Source organism: Rhyacophila brunnea, unplaced genomic scaffold, assembly GCF_057557595.1.
Source record: "Rhyacophila brunnea isolate RB1 unplaced genomic scaffold, BYU_Rbru_1.0 scaffold_12, whole genome shotgun sequence".
Taxonomy (NCBI): domain Eukaryota; kingdom Metazoa; phylum Arthropoda; class Insecta; order Trichoptera; family Rhyacophilidae; genus Rhyacophila; species Rhyacophila brunnea.
Window position 1 is genome coordinate 32,675,266 of NW_028232774.1, and position 24,809 is coordinate 32,700,074.

The window sequence follows — 24,809 nt, forward strand, 5'->3', positions numbered from 1 at the left end:
TTTAACTTATATGCTTGTTTCACGGATAGTAAAAAGTCACCTGCGGCGCAATTTTCATGAATATCATTAAAGATTATTTTATAGATTTAGGCTTCCGTGCTCCACCAATACATTATTTCAGATGTAAAAATTGCATATATTTTGTGATTATTAAATTGATGACAATAAATTAATTTATCAATTTCTTATTTGACTTTTATCATACGAGTATTTCCACTAAACAAATAATTTTTAGTAAGGGAAGGGGTAATTTTGTACGTGCATCCGGGCAGTAAACACCCTTGGCGCGTCCCTGTAAAGCTCTGTAAACTATTTTGTGTAATATGATTGATGAGTGATAAACAGAATCAGTATTCTAATATATATTTTATTTTGTTTCCTGTGGAATTGAAAATAATAAAGAGTCCTTGTATATTGGTAAAATAAAGGTTTAAAGTATTTACAAATAAATTTAAAGTTATACAATACCTTTGTACCAAAAATGAATATTGAAATTATGATTATGAATGAAATTATGTTTAATATGTAGATACTTACTATTAATTGCGATAATAATATAAACTATTTGATGAATATTATCACAGGTAAAAAATCAATTAAGAATACTCAATACAGAAAAGGGAAAAACTTACGATAAGTACATTACAAAGGTATTTTATAAAATAGGTTATCATGTATTACCTACTACCAAGTAATCGCAGAAACCCTTGAAAAAATACAAAGGTATTGTTATAAAAAAAATAACGCAACATATTATCATACTAAACAGAATACGCACCATACAATCAAACCGTTTAAGGCCACGCGGTGAATTCAATTCGATATATTTTTTTGGTTTATCTTTTTTTATTTTGCTCAGCATACATCTTTAACAAGTGTAGTACTTCTTAGTTTACATACAAAACGGAGCGAGGCAGCTGATTGACGAAACAATGGGTAGTGGTTTCCCGCGCAAAAGAGACGATGAATCATGGAAGGTCTGCTGAGGCCTATTGTCCTCGAGAAGATGACCAAACAATGCACTGCGGAGATAAATGTAAAAAACGCTTCATCCGCGTAGCTGCCATTATTCACTTAAATACTATATATTATTAATTTTATCCATGATTTAGATATCGTTTATATTTACTGAGAGCAATGTGCTTCAATATAATATATTATACAAATCAGTACCTAGGTTTATGCGTCATATAGTCAGTTTATGTGTGCATAATTAAATAGTTTTGTGAACAAAAATCGAATACATATACATAATATTAACATTTATCCATGCAAAAACGAAAAACTAGCAGTATTAAAAAGATACCTTATATCGAACGTACATAATTTGAAAATGCCTCAGTAATACAATCTATTAACACAACAAAATCTCTGAAAAATAAGGACGCGCAGCGGGACATAAATCCGCATATATTGGATTCTGGTCAATGTAATTTTACTATTTTTTCCACCTGCGTCTCACTCAGTGACAAGGATGTCCTTAAGCAGACTTAAAACGCCGTCCTTTTCATTTTATCATATTTTTATTAGCTCGTATTCTTGTTTGTCCAAGATTCTTAACTATCTTCCCGACTAGCTAGACATTTGAAACTTTTAGAATATATCAGAACTCGAGGGGAATGCATTTTTTTAATACTTTTGGCCATCTTTAAGCAGAATTGAATTCATTTTCAGATTTTCAGATAATTCTGTTTTGTATGTTTTGGAAAAAATCGTTAAAAGTAATATTTACTACTCACTATTATTGGTTGCTAAGTGGGTCCTAGCAACTAAATTATTAATATATTATACGTGCGTTACTATGGAAATCAATATGAAATGTCAAAATAACATTTCAGTATTCTATATTTATTAATACATAGAATTGTCAAGTTTATATGATTCAACAGAAAATTAAAAACGTGGTATATAAAAAGTTCTTTTTATCTTGTAATTATTTAATTTCAATTTTTATGAATTGACCATCTAATGAGAATTTTGACGAAGCCTACTCTCAAAAAGTGGTGGGTTTGTATGTGGAGGTGTGTGACACTGGCAGATTTGAAGGCGCCCTATATATATTTCACCTATATGATAAACTGCCATTACAATAAAAGAATAGTTATCTATTTTGTCAGGGTTTTTTTTATGAACAACTGCCCGTGCTCTTAAAAGTTGTAATATTTGTATTCGTTCCTTCATTCGTCACCCTTTATAATGTGCCGCTACTATGCAACGCATGACCTGCTTACCCCCACGGGTTCACTGGTTCCATCGAATAATTAACAAGCAGTATAATATACAAATGCTACACTTGTCGTTATATTGACAGTCGGCTTTTGTGGTTTGAGTCAAGGTATCAATAATTATTACTGAGTCGACGTCAAGATCCCTCCAAATATTAGTATAACTAACTTTCACTTAAAAAAATGCTTCATCAATTAATTTACAAGATTTGAGAATGTAGTATTTTTCGTGAATACACACCTAATAAAAAAATCTTTAAATTAAATACGACTCCGGGCAGGACACGTAATATACCATTTAATTCAAGCAACGTAGTGTTACAATACCTGCGTGTATGTAACTAATTAAGTAACATTGTCGGAATGCAAGGGACACAGTATCCGCAGTAGGTACATGATTGTATTGTCTCATCTTTTTTGTTTTAGTTTTAGCTGTTATAACTGTAACAAAAAAAAGTAAAATACAAAGACTACCCGAAATTATGCACATTATGTTTATATGTTATTTAATGTGTTGTTTATAATCTTGTGAGAGATATTTATAAATTAATTATTTGATTAACCGTCATATAAATACAGTGTAACTATATTATATTTATTTTTAAATATTTTTCTAAAGCTGAAGTTACACGGTTTTCATTTTAGAGAAACGAAACGCGTTAACGCGCGGTTTTTACCTTTATCCTTCTTCCGCTGTCGTGGCGTTCTTGGCGATTATCTCTGATGAAAAAACGAGCCTGTTAATACATTACAGACATACATTGTAAAAACAAATACCTACTACAGCATAAATATTGTCGAACGTATAGATATGTGCACTTTGCTTTTATAATATCTACTCAAACACTTATTGTATTAACACCTTTATTAGTAAAAAAAAAACACACACACACACAGTCATTGACAATGTAGAAAATATTCAGAAGATTAAGAATAAGTAGAGAAAGAACAGATTCTTCTGGCATTGTGGCCACAATGAAATCGTTTTGGAAAGGCGTTTGTGCCATTTCAAACCACTATGTAACGATAACAACACCTAAATAAGTTACCTAGGTATTATACTGAATAATCTAATCTGTCTAAAATAATCTGACATCATTCTACCGTACATTTTTGTTTAATATTGTTTATATTCTTAGCTTTCATTTTTTCGATCCATCGATTATATTAATTTTTGTATTATTTTAAATATACATATTCTGAATTAATTTATTTTATTTCACATATCCAAACATTATTACGTATTTACTTAATCACTGTTTTGCCAAATGTACCCACATCTAATTATAAATGAATATTTGAAATTTTCCTAAATAATCGTGCAAAGCTTATATTATGAGCTATATAAATTCATAATAATATTATTTATAGCCTTCGTATGAGTTTTTAAAATTACGATTAATAAGGTTTGTTACTGAATTTCAAAGTAAGATAATGTGTGTTTTCTGTCTATCTTGTATGCATTCCTATACCATTCATCCGATTGCGATGAAACTTTGGTGAGTTGTTGTGTGCACACCCGTGAAGGTTTCTGAATTAGAAAAACCATCTTCATTTTACCTTCTTTTTTCTTCTTTTATCCGTATGCGTTCCTATACCATTCATCCAATTGCCATTAAACTTTCATCAGTTGTTGTACGCACACCCGTAAAGGTTTCTGGTTTAGTATAACCATCTTCTTCTTCGTCTTCTTCATTCTATCTTCTTTTATTCATTTTATGCATTCTTATACCATTCATCTGATTGTAATGAAACTTTAGTGAGTTATTGTGCGCACGCCTATCTAAAAGCACTTCACTAAACAGAATTAAAACACAAACATTTTATTTCTTTGAGTGGCATTGCAACGCATGCCGGGTACTCGCTAATTACTATATAAATAAGTTAATGACGTTTAGCTTCCCACTTCACACTTATTTTTTATATGGCAATTTTTAGATCTATTATAGGTACTGCTCATAACTAAGGTCGGAGAAGGTTTTTTACGGCTTTCAAAAATTTCTTAAAGCACTCAAGTTGTTATTATAAGTTTAAAAAATATAGCAATTATTAATAAACAGAAATACGTTTTACAAAATGACACTTTCTGACATTAGAGATCAAATTATGACATAAACGTAAATAGTATCCAAACAACAGTAGATGGAACCATGATGGAACGTTCTATTGTTTTTTTAATATAATTTAAAATGATTGGATCCAAGTTACACTAAAAGCGGCCTTCATTTGTTCTTTTTTTCAAATCTTGTATAAAATGAGTGGATATCATAACACTGCGTACATTGAATATTTTGCAATCTTATTTTTGCAAATTTTCATATTAATAAATAGATACACATTTGCATCAAATAATACCTCTAATATGTTTAATAATATATAATATTATGATTCATTAATCATTTTAATATATAAATTGATTATATAAATATTTCTGTACTTTAAATTATTGAACTTCTTGCAGTATGTATGTGTGTGCTTGTAGGATTGTTATATTTTGATTTATTTTCTCAAGATATTACTGCTTAACTATTCTCTGCCATAATTACAGTATCGCATATATTATTACGATTCAATATTAAAACTCAATGAGTAATGCCCATCTTACATTATTGCCAGGGGACTCGGAAATAATGGGAACTGAAATACACAACGGGTAAGGCGATAGCAGGTAACCGACTCGAGTAAGGAAGAATCCGGGTTAAATTTACACACGTGTCTAGATTACGTTTAACGTCAAATACTGAAAACTGCTCTCGGTTTATGCATTTACGCTCATTTAATGTTGGTGTATTACACACACTATTGCACGTGCATAATGCGTGCTTCATTTTCGTAGGACACTCACACATTCAAAAGCCTGCTGCATCATGTGGCGTAATGAATATAGCCTATCGGTATTCTATTTATTATCTGTCCTGTGGTTATTGCATCTTTGAGTCTAACAGTATTATACGAAAAGTAAAACGCTAGTCACTAAAATCGACTTTTATTAAATTGTAAAAAAAGCTGTCAATTAGAATTTAAATTCAATTCCCATCGTGTATAACCATTATTCTATAGTATTCATAAAATGTATATAAAATATCCGGAAATTATGTGTTGATTTCAAACCATTTTGATATAAAAAATAATCACCTTCAACTTTGTCACCCATTACCGGTCAAAATGTTAAACGTTTACTAAACCCGTCGAAGCGATAAAAAGGCCGTACAAAGCATTTTAACTGAGAGAGAAACACTTGGATTTAAATACCATCTTTTGTCGTATCGTATGTATACTGGATCGGACAGAACGCCGACAAAAGCTAGTAGATGAAATTTTGTAATAAACAGCATACAAAATTGGACCGTTATCGATAAAGTCAAATATTTTATTCGGCTCTTAAAATCTGTATGGTTAACCGATTGTAGTTACAAGTAACGGATGTCAGTTAACAGTGCAATCGGATGCAAATGGGTTAAGTAATAAAACTTACCCGTATATATGCATAATAATAATATTATATTACCTATCTCTACTCTTTTTTCTTTTAGCATCTACGTCTCTTAGTATGAATACCACACAGCGTCTCTAAGGCCTTGTCCAGATGGCGTGATTTGACTCGTGCGTAAAAACTTGTGCGCATTCCAGGTACATGTGACCTCATTGAGCCGTCCGCAAGTCCTTGCGATTTGTCATGTCTCGTGCATGGTTTAGGTACAGGTGACTTTATTGATCCGTCCACATACACTCGCGGCGTATCGCGGCGAGACACGCGTCATCTGGACAAGCTCTAAGAATCCCTATCCCTTACCAGTCTTCTCGTATATTTCCATCTCATGCCCACATCCCGTAGCTCCATCGTATTTAGTAGTCTGTCAGTCGGTCGTCTCTCCACTCTCTGTGTGATATACTAATTGGTCCGCTCACTTATCTTCTCATTATTTGTAAAGTCTTACTACCACTTGCTTTTCTCTCCACGATTTCGCACCCGTTATGCGTTTACCGTGGTCTAACAAACATTAGGCGCCATCAAAGCAGTGTTGAAAGTTTCCCAGGAGAAAATTCCCAAGACCTTGGATGGCGTGCAACAGTGTACGTGATTCATATTTTGATATACCTACCTACTATATTACAGTCAATCCTCGGTGAAAAAAGAGCTTATCGCTCGCCGCAAACCCTTAAAAGCTGAGAAATTTTCCATCATGGATACCAACTGCAATGGCCAACTAGTCCAACTGAGGGTCGAACCAACATGAGAAACTCTATGCTTTTAACCACCATATTATGTACCTACACCCAGTATCCACCGCAAACATTTATTTGCAAAGCTCAGTATACAGTTGCTCAGAGCTTTTGCATCGTGTCATGACTCGGCACCGTAAAAAAAAAACCACTATCAGATTGAAAAAAAATAGAATATATGGCATTTGGTTTCAACCGAGTACAGTCCTAGACATTTCGTATCGAGTTGAACGCTGCTTCAGCCATTTTCATTCGGACAGCGAGATCTTTTTGCTAAGTACCATCTCACGGGAGATGATTATTTGTAATTAAAATATACATATTATATTCTACTATCAGCATCATCATCCTGATATAAGATTACAAAGTCAGTTTTTAAAACATTGCAAAGCTAAAAAAAATACTTTAAAAAGAAGAAGAATCATTTATTAATATGTATGTAAAAGAAATTATTCTTTTCGTAATTTATGGCAAGCAATGGGAACACGAAACAACACTTAAATAATTGAGGTTATGATTTTTAAATAATTAATCCAAGTTTAGTGAATAACTGAGAAGAAAAAATACATACCTGGCGGAATCCCTTCTTGACTTGGAAACTTGAAAAAATATTTATAAAGCTTAAAGATTAAATGCAAGGCTAAAATAACAGATATTAAACTAAATCATACCATAAAATAAATATGCAGTTATAAGCATATAATATGCAATTTTAATTTAAACAAATATGCATATACGTAGAATCATATTATTTACCCGCTATCATTACAAGAAAACAATAAAAATGTAATAAAAATATTCCCGAGAAAGTAAAACGCCGACCAGTACAAAGGAGTGAACATCTCATTTGCATATAAATGCACCAAATGGTTTGATAACACAGTCGCTCTCTCTCTCATCTTCACAAAAAGAAGCCAGGTAAAACGGGACAGCAATAATGATTATTTGCTTTGCGATTTTTATTATTTAATGACAAATTTTATTTAAAAAACGGTGCAAAAAATAATGTTTTATAAGTTTCGAAGTTGATTTATTTTAGTATCTACATATTGTAATTTTTATCTGACCAATAAACTTTTATACTCTATAATTAAAACAATTTTAATATCAATCTTTATTAGTTAATTTTTCAATATTATTACTATAGTTATATATTTGGATTATAGAATCTGGAGCGACGAAATTGGCAAATAAATATCATAAGAAATTGTGAAGCTCTCTGCAAATGAGCCTAAAATGAGAAGTTACTTGTAGCTAACTTAAGCAGTTACATTAAGGGTCGTATGCATGAGATTCCCAAATACTTTATAGGCTAAATACTGCTCATTTGTATGCATGAGTGCAAATGTAATCCGTTGGTTAGCGACGTCACAATGTGACGTCATAATGTGTCATGGCATCCATATAATGGCAAACTTATAAAATTTCATTCCCCGACCATTAATTTAAAATTTTGAAATAATTCTTAATGTGTTTGAAACTGTGCGAACGGTACCATATAAATTTAATAATTATAAATGAATAATTGTGATGACCTTTAAATAATTTATCAGTTATTTTATCACATTTATTTTATAACTTTACTGTACGAAAGGATAGAGTATTCCCAGTTAACATTTCGATTTGGTGGCAATACATACAGTTATATTATGACTAATTTCACTTCAATCACTTCTATTATGAGATGTCAAAACGGAATAAGAATAAATGAATAAATGAAATGAATGAACAGCACGACTAGGAACTGTTTTTAAAGTTCTCAAATGTTTTACAGAGTCTACAAAATGAACGACGGCCACAAGCAAACGTTTGTTGCAATGAATGCATTATTAAAATGACATTTGACAGTGACATATAAAGCAGCCATTTTGAATGACGTGTGACGTCAGATTGCTTACGTCACAAACAGTGCTATACGCTATATGGTGGAAAATCGGTTAAATAGCTTATAAAGAATTTCGGAATCTCATACAAACGGCCCTAAGCCTACATCTCTATAAATTATAGAATAGGTTTTTTCAATGCCATTGGTATATATTTTTGTATGGCATATTAATGCGACATTCATCATGTATACATACACACTACATAAGACTTTGCGGAAATCGTCACTATATTCATTCCAACAAATTCATGTGTTGTGCTTACACATCGAGAAACATCATCATGACTGACGAAGCCCGTTTTTATTTTAGTAGACATGTCAATAAGCAAAACAGGTAATATTGGAACACTAAAAATCAAAGACGAATGTATGGCACACAGTTACATCGAACCAAACTTACTGTATGTATAATGTGTTGAGTGACTGTCATTGGTCTATATTTTCATTTACAACCAAGCGTTATCACGGAAACTGTGTAAATCGTGAATGCAGTAAAGATATTATTAAACTTACATAATTTGAAAAAGCTGCAAATATTATTATGTACCCAATAGATTTTTTTTAAAATACAATGCCCGATGGGATTTGAACTTGTTACCACTAGATTTGCGTACCACTAGTTGCTTTACCAATTATGTGATGGGCATCCTACTTAATTACGACGAATTTAACTAGTAGTTACTACATGAAATGATTATCAAATTACGTTAATGTTGGTTATTGGTTTTTATGTTTTTAAATCAAGGTATCAATTTCGTGACCCAAATGACTAACGGACGCTCAGGTCGCTCCAAATTTTAGATGTAACGTATCTGCACTGGCTATTTCAAAATATTTAGTAATTTCGACGTTATTTGGAAATAACTAAATATTTATAATTAAATATTTCTTTTATTCAACGAATAATTCACAAGATTCAAGAATGTACCATTCTGATTATTGAACATACATAATTTTGAAAAACACTTTCTGAGAAAATATATTATAACCAATAGAAAAAATCTTTTTGAAAAAAGTAAGCCACCCCGGCCGGGAATCGAACACTGCATCTCCTGGGTTTACGGCCCCGTCCGTCGCATTTACCTCTATGCTACGCAGTGACATATTAATTGCGACAAATTTTAACTATTGGCATTTTTAATACCTACTTATCAGCGTTCTTCTAAATTAAGCTACTTTGGCAATCGGTTTTTGTTTTATTAAATCAAAGTAGTTACCTTTTACTTGATTTCTCCAATATGTTTTATATATATTTTCTCAGAAAGTGTTTTTCAAAATTATGTATGTTAACTAAATATTTTTTGAAGTACCGTTTAGTTAAATATTTAATTAAATAGGTACTACTGTAATGATATTATATTATTTGAACGTAGGTATTTGCCTCATTTCGCTATTATACAAATATTCCAATTTACATAATATAATCCATTTGATTTAAACGCAGTGAAGTTTCCATTCTTTATAAGAGAAAATTCTTGCGGCGGTCACTTTAAAGAGATGTTTCAAACTGTCAGTCAACAAGTGACGGTATTCGTTTGCCGCGATGCGATCGTAAAGGGTTTTAGTGATTTTGAAAGAGACCGTGCAATCACTCATACTAATCTGTCCTTGCTTTGGTCAACCTTTTCACGTTGATGCATTTAATTGATTCAAAATTCCTTTCAGTAAACACGTGATTAACGCGAAACTAAAATACTCCATTATACTATTATTAAATTATAGCAATCTTATACATTTAATCATTTCACATAATTTATTAACTTACACAATGCCTGAAGATGTCAAAAGATGAAATTTGTGTAGCAAATTATTTGACCATGTCCGATCCTAATAAGATCATAATAATATGAGCCTCCAAAGGGTAGAGGTTTTTATTAATAGATTTTGTTTTTACGAGAAATGGATATTAGCCACTTGCTTATTAAGTATTATACTCAAATACAAATTAAAAACAATATGTGTATTTGACAGATCCAACATGAGGAAGCTGGGAATGACAGCATAGGCCGACGCTTAAACCGTTCGGCCATCATGGGCCAGTTTTAACTAGGTACTGAATACTGATACTTCGATGCATCATACTGCAGTTTGTGAAAATAGAGCAAGCACAAGATCATCCGTCCATTATTTGAGGCCTGTACCGCATCAGGATGAAGTTTGCTACGAAATTCGTGCGGCCGTCTTACATGAAAGGATTATTCCAACAAAGTATTTTTTCATCTTCTTTCGATGGCGCTTCTGGTCTATTTGGGGGATGACCCTTCTACCACTTTTATTCAGCCAGCGTAATAATCTAAAATCTTTCTCATACCGTCAACGTATTAACACACTTGTTTCGTTTTTTATATCGTCCTCCCAGAACAACTGTAGACTTAGGTTACATGTCAATTGTACATAAAACATTTCACCGTGGCACAGTTTGCCGTGAGTTTTCATATCGGAAATTAATAGATGACCGTATACTATACGGTCTCCAATTTTATTAGACTCAATATGAACATTAATTCAATTTTCATAGCTGATTTTGGCAAAATTCGTGAATTCAAGAATGAAAACATTACCTCTCCTAACCTAACAAATAATCCAATATATCGGCTATTTTCAAAATTTGTTTACTACTGGCTTCCTGTAAAGTGTAAACTGACAAGAACCGTGTTTTATTTAGACATGAATTTTTTGTCAGTACTATATACCCAAAGAGGTTGGACGGTCTTTAATATACGGCCATATATTTCCAATACAACATTTCACGGTGAAATATGGTACGGTGAACTGCATACGTACAAGTTTCTGGATACGGTAGACTTAAGGTTTTTTTGTAATCGGATATCTGACATACCTACGTCGGAAATAGCACTCTTAATACAGCATAATTTATGCGAATAACTGATTGAACGAATCTAAAATTGTAAAAAGTTACTTGTGGGTTTTGTCACAGATGTGTATTATTATAATAACCATGTGCAATGTATTACAAATGAATCTGCGATGTAAACAATCTTGCAGTGTTAATGTAATCATTAATCTTTTTTACCTTTTTTATCTTCACTTTCATAACATTTATGTAGAATTCGTCTATAAATAAACAAGGTCTTCTTCCATCGTCTTTGATTTTACTCAAGTTCAACAAATCACCGAGCTTAAAGCTGCATAAATTCCACCACACACTAAAGCTCTTCGTAGGTATCGAGATAAGTTGTCAATTTGGCTTGACGGTAAACGAAGTTCGATTTTACGCCCTTGCAGCGGCACTCGCTGTTTGTTCGCCATTTGTAGCTCTGACGTCCGCCGGCCATTGTTCGCTTTGCGGAGAAGCTGAAATGCGAGGAGACAGGAAGATGAAACTGATCGTTCTGTTGGTGACGACGCCCTCTGGAGCAGGGACAGTCGAAAATAGAATACAAATTATGAAACAAAAACTACGAATTAAAATTATTCACAATTCAAAAATATATAAATCAGGCAAACTCATTCGATAACTAAAAACTCTTAATTAGCTTTATATTATTATTACCTTTAATGGTGATGCTAAATGAAATTCGCATTACCAATCTAACCTACATAGTTACTTAATATATGATATTGATATTAAACTAATTTTAGACTGTAAGTAAAAGTTATCTCTTAACTGCATAATATTATAATTATACTGGGTAGATATGGAAAATTAAGAACATTTCAAAGTTATTCTATACATCTATAAACATCAAACTTAATGATGGTTTTGGAAAATGTTTTTTTTTAAATTCAATTTCAGGACAGTTGAAGATTATTTATAGTGATATCACGTAAAAGACAGTACAAATAATAATATTATATAATTACAAGATAAAAAGAACTTTTTATATACAACGATTTTAAATTTTCTGTTGAATCATATAAACTTGACTTGACTAGCTTAAACGATCAAAAAAAAATTACTTGATAGAAATAATACTGAAATGTCATTTTGACATGTCATATTGATTTCCACAGTAACGCACGTATATATAAATAATTTTGTTGCTAGGACCCTAGACCCCTAGCAACAAATAATGGTGTCGAAATAACTTTTCATGCAAAACAGAATTAGCTGAAAATGAATTCAATTCTACCTAAAAATGGCTAAAAGTATTAAAAGAATACATTGTCGTCGTGGTCTGATATACTCTAAAAGTTTCAATTGTCTAGCTAATCGGGAAGTTAGTTAAAATCGATTTCAAGATTTGTACCGGACAAAGAACCACCGGACAAATAAGAATACGAGCAAAGAAAAACGTTGTTATAAAAAATAATTTAATTTCTCGAATAATGTTTTGCTCACCTACATTTTGGGAATATTAGCGACCAGGAGGATTGTTTTTTTTAATACATTCATTCATAATTACAAAATAATGTAGTCGCCAATTTTAATAGAATTTGAGATATAACATCTTGAATGCATATTGGTGAGAATATATTTTGTACGAGGTTAATGTATATCCTGCTTGATAAAGTACACTATCAATACTGCGAATGGTACGTATTCAAGTCCCTTTCTGTATTTTTTTCTTAATATTTCTAAGGTATTCCAAATTACAGAAAGTCCACCCACGTCTTAACCTTCTAAATACATCTTCAGCATACAAAATTAACCAGATCTTTAATAATGTCATATTACTTACAATAAATACATTAGCTAAATATTTTAATTTACGAGTAAATGGTCATTTTCTCATACTACTTCACTGGAAAAAGTAAAAAAAGTACCCTGCTAAACTACTGCAATTGAAAAGAAAAGACGGACGCTTATTGGTCTAATTGGAGACGTGTGACGTGACCAGCACCAACTCACTGGCGGCTCGTGCGATTGGGCCACAAGACTTTTTGACAGGTCATGTTGCCAGTCTGTCTTTTTTGCAAAATGTCGGAAATCGTAACCATCGATCTTTTCTTTTATCGATCATTTGGCCTTTTCAAATCTTCTGACGAATAGTTTTCCAATTGTGTTAGGTTATAAGATTTTTTTGCGAAACGTTGTAATATAACACTACAATACAAAAAAAACATTGAAATTTTTTCGATGAACGCATTTAATGACTAATGAGAATATATATATTTTAAATACATTATAGATAATATTAGGTAGATATATAGGTACACATATTTTTATTATAAATGTTATATACAACCAGGTTTCTAATCTTTTGTAAATTTATTTGAATTCTCATTGTTTCCAATACATATAACTAGAATATAATATATGCACTTAATAATTGTACTAGTAATTTATTAGTTTTCCTAATTTAATAATATGTATATTATGAGTATTTAATCGTCGACCTGAAAAGGTGTTTTTTTTTTAAATCTTATTCACAATTAAAATAAGCATAATTTATTCGGTCATTATCTAGAGATTTATTCAAAGTTTAAACTCTTATGCAGCAAATACTTCACAGGATTTGAGAATAATAAACATACATAATTAGAAAATACCTCACAATCATAGAATATTACAATAAAATAATAAAAAATATGACGCAAGACAAGTTTTGAGCCTGTATTCACGGGATAATGGTCAATATGCTTAACCAATTTAGTCACATGCGTCTTACCTAATTACGATGAAATTAATTAAGCGATGACCAAATTTCGAATGTTTTGTTGTCTCACTCTGTTTTTTCTTATTTCACCATTTAACTTTTTACGAATGTTTTTTTTTTTCTCTCAATTAACTTATTTTTTGATGCCCAAGTATATTTTGTCGCTAGATTTTAAAATCAGCCAAGTCCATAATATATGAATAGGAGAAAAACAGCTTTTTGTTTTCTCAAATACACAGTCACAAGAGTGAAAGTTTATATTATTTCGAGTATAGAATATTTAAAAGTAATAAATTCCACATTTTGATAATGCATAAATGTTAAAAAGCAGTAGTTCTTCAGCAATTCACAAAAAAAGTCTAAAATACCTAAAGGTGGACTTGGCTGATTTTGAAATGTAGCGACACCTAGAATATTTTTGGTTAATTTTAATATTTCATGGTTGCGTTTAGGAATTTTAACATAAGTGTCGCAATCACAACGACATAATAGTAAAAATGTAATAAGACAGTATAGCCAGAATAGGGCGGTGTGGAATTTTCATGAAAATAACATAAATCGTGTTAAAACCTACGTACAAACACAATTGCCGACTAGTTACAAGTGGATAGGCATTTTCTCTTCTACCCAAGAGCTTAACCGCGTCAATTAGGGATGCAACACAAAGTGTCTGAGTATCACAATGGTGAAATCATTCAATCACGTTCAGTTGGAAGATTCAAAGCTGCACACAAATTCATAATAACCAAGTTCACTATTATAAGTTTAATATGCAGCTTGTATTAAATTAATATACTAACTAACTATCTACTTAATAATAATATAGATTAATTTTAAATAAAAAGTTATAATTATTCACAACTTCAGTGACATCATATATTATATAAATTTGGATAACTTCGAATGTCATTTATAATCATGTTAGTAACAGTGCTCGAAATGGACTGGAATACACATTAACGCAGCTCCGGTTCGTGAAATCCTCGAGACTAACGTTCCGTCTCGTAGAAAAATAAAAAATGGCGCTCCGGTTCAGAAATTATTATGACAATCATTACATTAATTTACATTTTTAATAAAGTTTAATAATTAAATTGACAATACTTGAACTATATAATATTCGTGGATGTATTAAATAGGTTAATTTTTTAATTATCTTTATCATTTTACTTTAATATTTACAACATAGGTACTTAATTTTCTACTTAATTGTAATATTGGTTGTTATTTGTAATTAAAGCAATTTTTTATTTTGTATTTATTATGTATTATGGAGCATTGGCCATTCTCTGTAATGACACAATACTCTTTTATTCTAAATAAATTATACGAGTATTATACACACATATTTCTACGAACAATAATAAGATTTTGTGTTGTTTTGTTACAAAGTTTGTGTACGATCTTAAAATTATGTCATAATTAAATTCTCATTAATGTGAGTTTTGTTCTATTCCATAGGATTTAGTATTCCGGGATTCGTCTTTCGACATCTTCAATGTCTGCGGACATTTTTTTTTTTTTTTTTAATTATTAATAACCATGTCCTTGCTTTTTCGTACAAGGTGGTTGTTAGTAATTTTGAACAATCACAAACACCCAGGCTTTGAGACAAACACATAAATATTGTGTGTCCTGACCGGGAATCGAGCCCAAGTACTCACGGGTGGAAGGCAAGCGCCTTACGCACTGCACCACGACAGCCGCCTGTCTGTGGACATTGAATGACATTACTAATTTAACTAAATTAACAGTCGCAAGTAATTTATTATTTATATGTACTAAGCAGTCACGTACCGCGGGGGAAGAAAAGCCACGTAAGAAAAAATAATTATACCATTTTTGACTGCATATTTTATAAAAATAAGTTTTTTTCACCCGCGGCGCTGAAAAATATTCCTGTTCTAATCGTTAGTTGTAGTAGTGCATATCAGATATCTAATGACTGTTATTAGATTTGTCCGTCTAAGGTAGGTATATTACACTTTAATATTTTCGGAAAATTATCGAGTGCTCCGGTTCACAAACTTTTAAATTTCGAACGCTGGTTAGTTGAACAGACCTTAATTTAATTACAAAGCCGGTTGACTTTTATCGGTAGAATTTGAAAAACGACAGATTTCGTAGTTATTAGAATTAATTCGCATCGTGCTCACTCGGAAAGTAAAAGATGTGAATTCGAATCCCGGTCGGTTCAACTGTTATGTATGTTTCTGAGATTTTTTAAATTATGCATTTTCTTAGTTGAAATCTTATATTCTTAAATCTTGTGAATATTCACTACTAAATAGAAAAAAAGTAATTTTTAATTATAAGTACAATACTTATTGAGGCACGTAGGTACACATTAGGGCAACACTGACCATCATTCAATTTTTAATGCACATTTTATAAAAGGTATATCTACATAATAAATTTATTATATTTCTTCGTAAAACAAAAAATATGTCTAAATGAAGTATATCAAACATTTTTTACGTATTTCGTCATTTATTTCGATCGATTTCATTTTGATATCTATCTTGAAAAATGTAAATTGGCTGTCTACAAAAATTTTACACCTAAAAATTAAACAGACATGATATATCATTTCTTCTCATTCATTTGAGCTTCATTCTCAATCTTTTGAATGTCATCATTGCATTATAAAAAAAATGAGAAAGTGTTAATCCGATAAAAATATTTTATTATAACTCTTAATAATGCCGTGTTGTCAATAGGTATTCAAATAAAGTTTTACAGTGTTATTAATAAATAAGCAATATTCACTTAAAACTAGTATTAACTAGGGCTTACAATAATGGGATCAAAAATGATGCAACATCGGGATTTTTATAAATATCTAAATGAAGGATATCATTTGATTGAAATAGCACAATTTATTATTAAGTTGTTCTAAAATAGTTTTTTTTTTATTTTGTTAAATTTAACCCTTTACTGCATGATTTTTTTTTTTGAAAATTTTTATTTTTTCTCGGTGTCAAAATGTCTTGTGAATGAAGGAAAAATAATAAAAAAATATTTTTAGAAAATTTCATTAAATTTTGTATGTTACTGCGTGGTGTCGCAGATTTACGACATTTGGAAATCTTACATTTTAGTATGTCAAAATACAAAACCAAATGATAACAATTATAAAAAACTAATGTACACGTCACCTTATTTGATGTGTAGATATTTTTATTCAACCAATTTCAATCTTCTGTATATTTTTTTTTATTTATTTACAAATGCGGATTTTTGCGTACATGCGAATTCGTCAACTGTCAAAGCAGAAATGCAGAGACTATAATGCAGAAATGCTTTATTTCTTGAAATGTCGAAACAACATCGGCAAAGTAGGATGTTTATGGTAAAACAGTTTTCTAGGCATCGAAAAAGGATATTATTTGATAATTTACACAGATGGCATTGGCTATATCGAAATAGTTTGAAATGTCGCAAATTTGCGACACTATGCAGTAAAGGGTTTTAACATATTAATATTACAGTAGTTATTACTTTTCATACAAATATAACGGATTTTAGCATGAAGATAGTTTTGAGATTGTCTGAAAAAACTATTTACGTATAGTAACGTAGGTAGGTACTGATTTTATCGGGGTTGCGGAATCAGCCTATTTCTCTTTTCTCGAACCCTAAAATACATTTATCTTTGGAGCGATCAATACGCTCCACCCTTCAAGAGTCCTCTGTTTTTCTCAGGGCAGTATTTGCTCCAGCTCGCTGATGCTGTTTTATCTGGTCGACGTCAGTTGACATGTTCAAACTACAGAATGCATCTCAGACAAATATTCAAGAGTCAGTTATTTATATACTGATGTAATCCAGCCAGTCATTAATAGGTTTTACCCCTTTGTCGCATTAAGGCTCTCCTGACAACATGCTTCTTCAATTTTAAGACCCCTGATTAATGAAGGTTTTAGCCGGCTTTCAAATCAAAACTCGTCTTGCTTACAACGTTTTGAATACGTCGATGTGACGTCATCGTTATTTATAAAACATACTTTGCCAAAATGGAGTTTCGTAGATTTGTCGAATGCGACTTTTTAGTTTGAAAAAAAATATCTATTGTTGCAATTGACTAGTTGCATGCTTCTCGGGCTGCAAGTCGAAAAGGCCAGGACTCATAAAAACACCTACGAATTGGTCATTTATATACCTGCTCGCCGATCGGCGCATCCAAATATCTATGGGTTTCGAAGGATACATGCAACTGACGCTAGGTAGATGTGCGCGGTCTTCATATGCAACACCAGATCGACGTTCTTCGAAGGTTTGATTTATGGCTGTGTGGCAGACAAGGCGAGTTTAGATGTGGGAGCTGGATTAGGTCAATGAGAAAATTAACAGAGAGTTAGTTTTAAAAAATCTATGGAGACACCATATTTTGAGTATTGGGTCATCCCTAAATTTAATGTGTGCTAAATTCAAAGTCTCTTGCTATACAGGAAATATGGTACGCAACATCGTTACATACTTTACTACACAAAAACCTGACAGTAAAATGTCGCAGGTATCAGCTGTTCTTTTTAAATTATATAGTTTTGATAAGTAAATAGTGTGTGAATTTGTATATAATCTATTTATATTGTTTTAATTAAAATTTCACGTTTTTACAAATGCGGAGATTCCGCTGTCAAGAATATTAATTACAAAATCCCGGAATGAAAAATTATATCCGGGATTGTAATCCCTTGTATTGACATCAATGATAATAAGTTTCAAATAATTCCCAGACAACTGATATTACGTAACAATAATGTAAAAGATATTAAAATTATTAATAGCATCACAAACAACTAATGCACTTTCTTTTATCATAAATTTAAAAAAAAATCAGTAGTAGTCAAACGAGAAAATAATAAATATGACAGTAATGGTCAAAAGCGTGTGAAACGATTGCCAAAATATCAAACACAGACATGAATATAGGCAGCGCGCTATGCGTTGGCCGTATTTTATTGGATGGTTTAAACTTTTTCTTTCTCTATATTTTTTGCATTACTGAATAAGGTCAACTGAGGTTTAATAAGAACAAACACTTATTACCCACACTACAACAATTGATTTAAGTTTTGTATTATTATATTTCAATTTGTTTTTGACACGGTTTAACGTTAATAATGCTTGTTTATAATAACCCGAAACCCTTATCACTAAGCATAAAAACTTGTGTTGGAAATTTGAAGTAGTATATTAGATACATACTATTTATATAATATATGCAGCAAGCCTATTAAAATGTCATTACTCATAAACAATGACACTTTTATACAGACCTATTTATTTCCACGTCGGTATTAAAAGATCAATTTGAAGCCCAGTAAAACCGTGGATTGTTTGTGAGTAGAATTCGTTCTGGATACGTGTTTTTATCCAAAGTACTCGCATATCAATTTTTCATCCCTCGCACTGCTAAATCCTCACTCGGGTGGTGATTTTATATAAAATTTTTCTCGTATTTCAAAATTTTAGCTCCATACATACTCTATTTTCAAACAGATTAAAAAACCACATGTGATTTTTTTAAATCCTGGGATTCGGACTTGTGCTCCATTACATTGTATTCCAATACGTTGTCCGGCAAAATTAGTAAACTTTGTTATAGATTAATTTTTTCCCAGCGACATCAGGGCAGGTAAGCCAAGCATTGCTTGAGGGCGGAGAATTGTATAAGGCAAAAAATTAAAGAAGGCATAATAATATAATGCTCGAGACTTTCACGGTTGTTTTTAATCGTAATAGATTCTTGTGTTTCCACGGCGTGTACTTCGTCTTTCTTTCCTCGACGTTTCGGGCTCGTTGCAGAGGCCATTATGTAGAGGGGTATAATTAATGCAAACGTCGCTCAAATAATACCACAAGGAATCCGATTATCTAAGAGCAAACGTTGCTCAGAGTAATGTGTCATTCGTTACAACCAGAGATACCGGATCGAATCGTTTTTAGCCGTAACCCAACATCTATATTAATATTTTCTGGGTTTCTATGGATTTCGATGGCCTCCTTTACCAATCGTGAGAAATATCCTTTATTCCGACTCAGTATCTTGGTTTCGAAGAACATACTTAAACATTGATACAATAAAAGCTTGGGGCGTCGCCGATCTTTCTAATAACTAGACTTTCATTTTATTGCGCATATGTAGGTAATATGGAGTAGTGAAAATGGGTAAATATTCCACCCGTATAATTATTCCTTAGGTATATATGTACTTAATAACTTAATATTAAAAAAATCGTCATCACAATTCTGTTAACCTATAACAGACGAGTCCATCAATTTAAAATTTTGTATATTGTATCATAAATATGGCAGCGTCTCGGATTGGCCAATTATACCCTCGTTGGCAGGCCAAAGTGATTCCGGCTATGTAATTAATGAAGCAATTGTGATTATTTAAAACGTACGCGCACAAAAATGGCAGATTATCTTACGCGACTGGTCACTGTGCGGAGATTTAATACTGACTGAGTACCGTAACATCAAACCAGGGACGTAGATACGATAATAATATTACTTATTATATTATATAATATATAGTAAAGGTTCCTAAACTAAAAGGTCGTAAGAGGTATTTAGTTAGAGAATAGATTCTTTATATAAACATATTCAACAAAAAAAAAACCTCATTAATTCTCTCATGTAAAGTTGAAAGTAGTTGTCATACATTCTTTTTACCTACTACTAAACTTGGCAATCACGAATTTCACTATTATTGGGTATAATATTGTAAAGCTATTAATCATTAGCGCAACTGAGTATGATTATTATATCTGAGTATATATAATTATGATATATATAGGGTTTTCTATTAAATATCGATCGAAAAAGCACATGTAGATAAATATTACATTATATTACTTATATATGACGTAAAATGTATATATATTATAACGTTGGCTCACAGTGGTTTATAATTTATCATATTACCATAAGAAGTGTAAATGTTTCACTGGTTTTATTAATTGCATTATTTTGTTTAACATAAAATTAAAATTTATGTTTTTAGTAATAATATTGGAATTGCCACTTGCTTGATATAGAGATACCTACGTAATTGAATAAATAACTCTGATAACACATTTAAGGTTCTAATGGATTCAAGCTCTGTACTATTCCATTTAAGTCGTTTTTTGCGACCCGGGTTTCGTCTTTCGGCATCTTCATGCGCCGTGTACACTCACCAAAGGTAAACATACACTGACACACGTCAAACACAGATCAGTGTGTGTTTACCTTTGGTGAGTGTACACGGCGCCTGAAGATGCCGAAAGGCGAAACCCGGGTCGCAAAAAATGACTGAAATGGAATAGTACAGAGCTTGAATTCATTAGAATTTAAATTCAAATTCCATCAAGTACCTTCAGTCGATAGTATTAATACATTTAAGGTTGTTATCACTGATAACAGTTTTCATTATAGCGTATAATCTACTATTATAAATACTCATACATATCATTTAAAAAACGTATTAGTATTTAAAATAATTAAATAATTCTGAGAAAACACTTTATAAAGTAACTTATTTTTTATTATCGATTTCATTGGATGCAGCACCTAAGTACAATAATTTTGTGCGGCCCGTAAGCATTGGGTTAACACCTTATTTTATATATACTATATTTTATTTTTGACTTAGTCATAAGCTTCTTTAATAATATATTCAATTTAAATGCCTATCCGATTATTAAATATACTGATAAAATAGTTAAAAAAAATACTTACACTGTAAATAAATCGTGTATCCGTTTACAAGTATTTTGCATTTTAATTGTTTTATTGTTATTATTATTATTATTAATAATAATCAATTCTTCAGTAAGTAGGTGATTGTTTTGTTTGTATGTAATATTTTAAAATACAACCCCCTACACTACCATGCAATAATAATAATATATATTATATATACGCCACTGAACTAGATATTACAACAAGACTAGACAAGACGTATTAAAAAAAGCAAATTCATCTTTCTATTTATCAAAAAGGCTTGATTGTTTCAACATTAATTTATACGACGTAACTGCTTAATAATTAATATTATTAGGTAGAATAAAAAAAGAAGTTTATTAAGAATACAATTGAATGTATCAATAACTGTAGATAATATTTATGTTTCTTTATAATAATATTATATTACATTAGGATGTGTTATAGAAAATATGCTGTCTTTTATTTAAGGTAAGTCTCACAAATTATAATGTATTTCCCTATTCAGGACACGGGTCGAATCAGATCACGAATGCTTTAGTTAGACAATGCGCCACTTCGGAGGTTATATAGCCAAGATACTCATATGATGCGCTCTATCATTCTTTAAACTAGGGTGTCCCAAACTTTTTCTGCAATTGAACACTTCACAAACCCGAAAATTTTAACGGAACACTTTCATTTGTAGGTTATTTATTAGCACAACTAACTATTCTGTCTTTTTCCGCCTACTTTGGCAACTGTCGTTAAACTAACAAGAATTGTCAGCCGGTCAGTTAAAAACAATATACCCCATCTTTCATCAAAAAATGGTCCTCCGCCTGTACAACCCAAAGCGGGCCCCCAGGCTAGATATTTTTGGGCTAAGGTTAAAGGCAATGTGATGATCTACAATAAAAAGTAAATATCTATAATAAAAAATTGTAAGTTTAGTAAAACCACATATTATTAAATGCTAGCATGCTTGAAGTGAAACAGCGCCGCAGGTGACTTTTTTTACTATTAGTGCATGTTTGTAATGTGTGTTTATCTCACTTGGCTGGTCAATCTCTCACACCGGGGCCCCCGTAAGCCCAGGCCCCCAGGCTAGAGGCCTGTCAGCCCCCCCCCCCCCTTGTGGGAGCCATGACCTATCTCTAGTATCTAAGTATCTATACTTGACGTCATAAATATTAGTGGAGATTGATCATCACTCGCCTTTCAATATGAAGTAGATTCATTAATTATTTTAGTTTTACTTATTTTACTTCTTCTACTTAGTAGAAAATCTTTAAATGTGTTGCAGTGTATAAAACCTTTCCAAATGGTCGCGGAACATAGTTTGGTAAACCCTGCTTTAAACCATGAACTAGTGGAGTAAATCATAATTATCATGGCAAAGATTTTGTGCTTGATTGTAGAAATTATAAATTCTCTTAGCTTTTTGGCTCATCTTTAAATCGCCTTATCCATACTGTGATCATCTCAAAAATTCTCATAACATGCCGATATGTAAATAGTTAAGTTTAAATATAATTATTTATATTAACAATGAGCTCACAACCTTGAGAGTTCTTTATTATATTTATATGTATATTTCTAGGTAGGTGTATTATAATTTTTGTGGCAAACACTTAGTTTCTATCCACATTTCATTGGCGTCATGTATAGGTAAATAATAATTATCACGCAATTGCAAAACTAACTGCTTCATAAGTCACATACTTAATTGGCAATAATTGACCAATACAATTTATCAAAAACAACATCAATTAAAAAACCTGATTCTTTGTTCTTGTACGCGAAAAAAAAGCTTTTGAAATGTATTGAGGTCAGTTTTACAAAGATATAAACCACTTGTATGCCTGTTTGAGATACCTATCACACAGAATGATGTTTATTTTTTTATTATGTCGATATTGGCGTGGGTAGTTGTTATATATAGATATTTAAATAGTCATGCTGTGGACAGTATTATTTGTACAGTAATAAATGGCGGGACAATGAAATGATGTTGGGCAATAATATAATATTGTTCGAAAACTAGATCACCGTTGAACAATTAATTTCATTTATCACACGGTTAAAATACATTAAGGGGGGACATGCTCGTCGAAGGTCAAAATTGAGTTTTTATTGTATATTCAAACCATGATCCTGGACACTCCTTAAACTTTGTAGATGATCTATTTATATACTTTTGAAGCCTTATTATCCTTTATAGTTTTTTTAAACATTTGATGACTGCATGAAGTATTTTTGTTACATAAAATAGTATTCTTTTAAACCTCTCGCTCTAATGTTTTAGAATATAGACATATTTCGGTACATAACTGTGCAGTGGTGTTAAGATTTTTTACATTTATTAATTTTTAAACGCATTTATAAAACCATTAGCATAATTTATTACGAGATAATTTTTGTAAAATATTCACGATAAAAAATTATATTGATAATCTCTGTGATCCCAAATTTGACAAGAATTAGGCATTTTATTATTCAAAAAATCGGCAAGATTAACACATTTCAAGATGATTCTAAAGATATTTATTATAAGCTATGTTTTTGACCATTCAAGTGTGATAAAAATCTTATGAATAATGATTGCTTTATAATAATTATTGACCTAAGAATAAGGTAGTGTTTTTTTGAAATACGCCATTTCTTTTGTCATTCCCCAGTGGTTAAGCTACAACATACGGCCGTAGCCATAAATTGACAAACTATAATTGAAGTAAAGAGTAAAATGATATTGACGCGCGTGTTTGAACATGTACCGTTTAAAAAAAAATAAAAAAAAATTCGGTTAAGTACATGTTCAAACACGCGCGTTAACATAATTTTACTCCCTACTTTAATTATAGTTTTTCATTTTATGGCTACGGCCGTATGTTGTAGCTTAACCACTAGGGAATGACAAAAGAAATGGCGTATTTCAAAAAAACACTACCTTATTCTTAGGTCAATAATTATTATAAAGCAATCATTATTCATAAGATTTTTATCACACTTGAATGGTCAAAAACATAGCTTATAATAAATATCTTTAGAATCATCTTCAAATGTGTGAATCTTGCCGATTTTTTGAATAATAAAATGCCTAATTCTTGTCAAATTTGGGATCACAGAGATTATCAAAATAATTTTTTATCGTGAATATTTTACAAAAATTATCTCGTAATAAATTATACTTATGGTTTTATAAATGCGTTTAAAAAT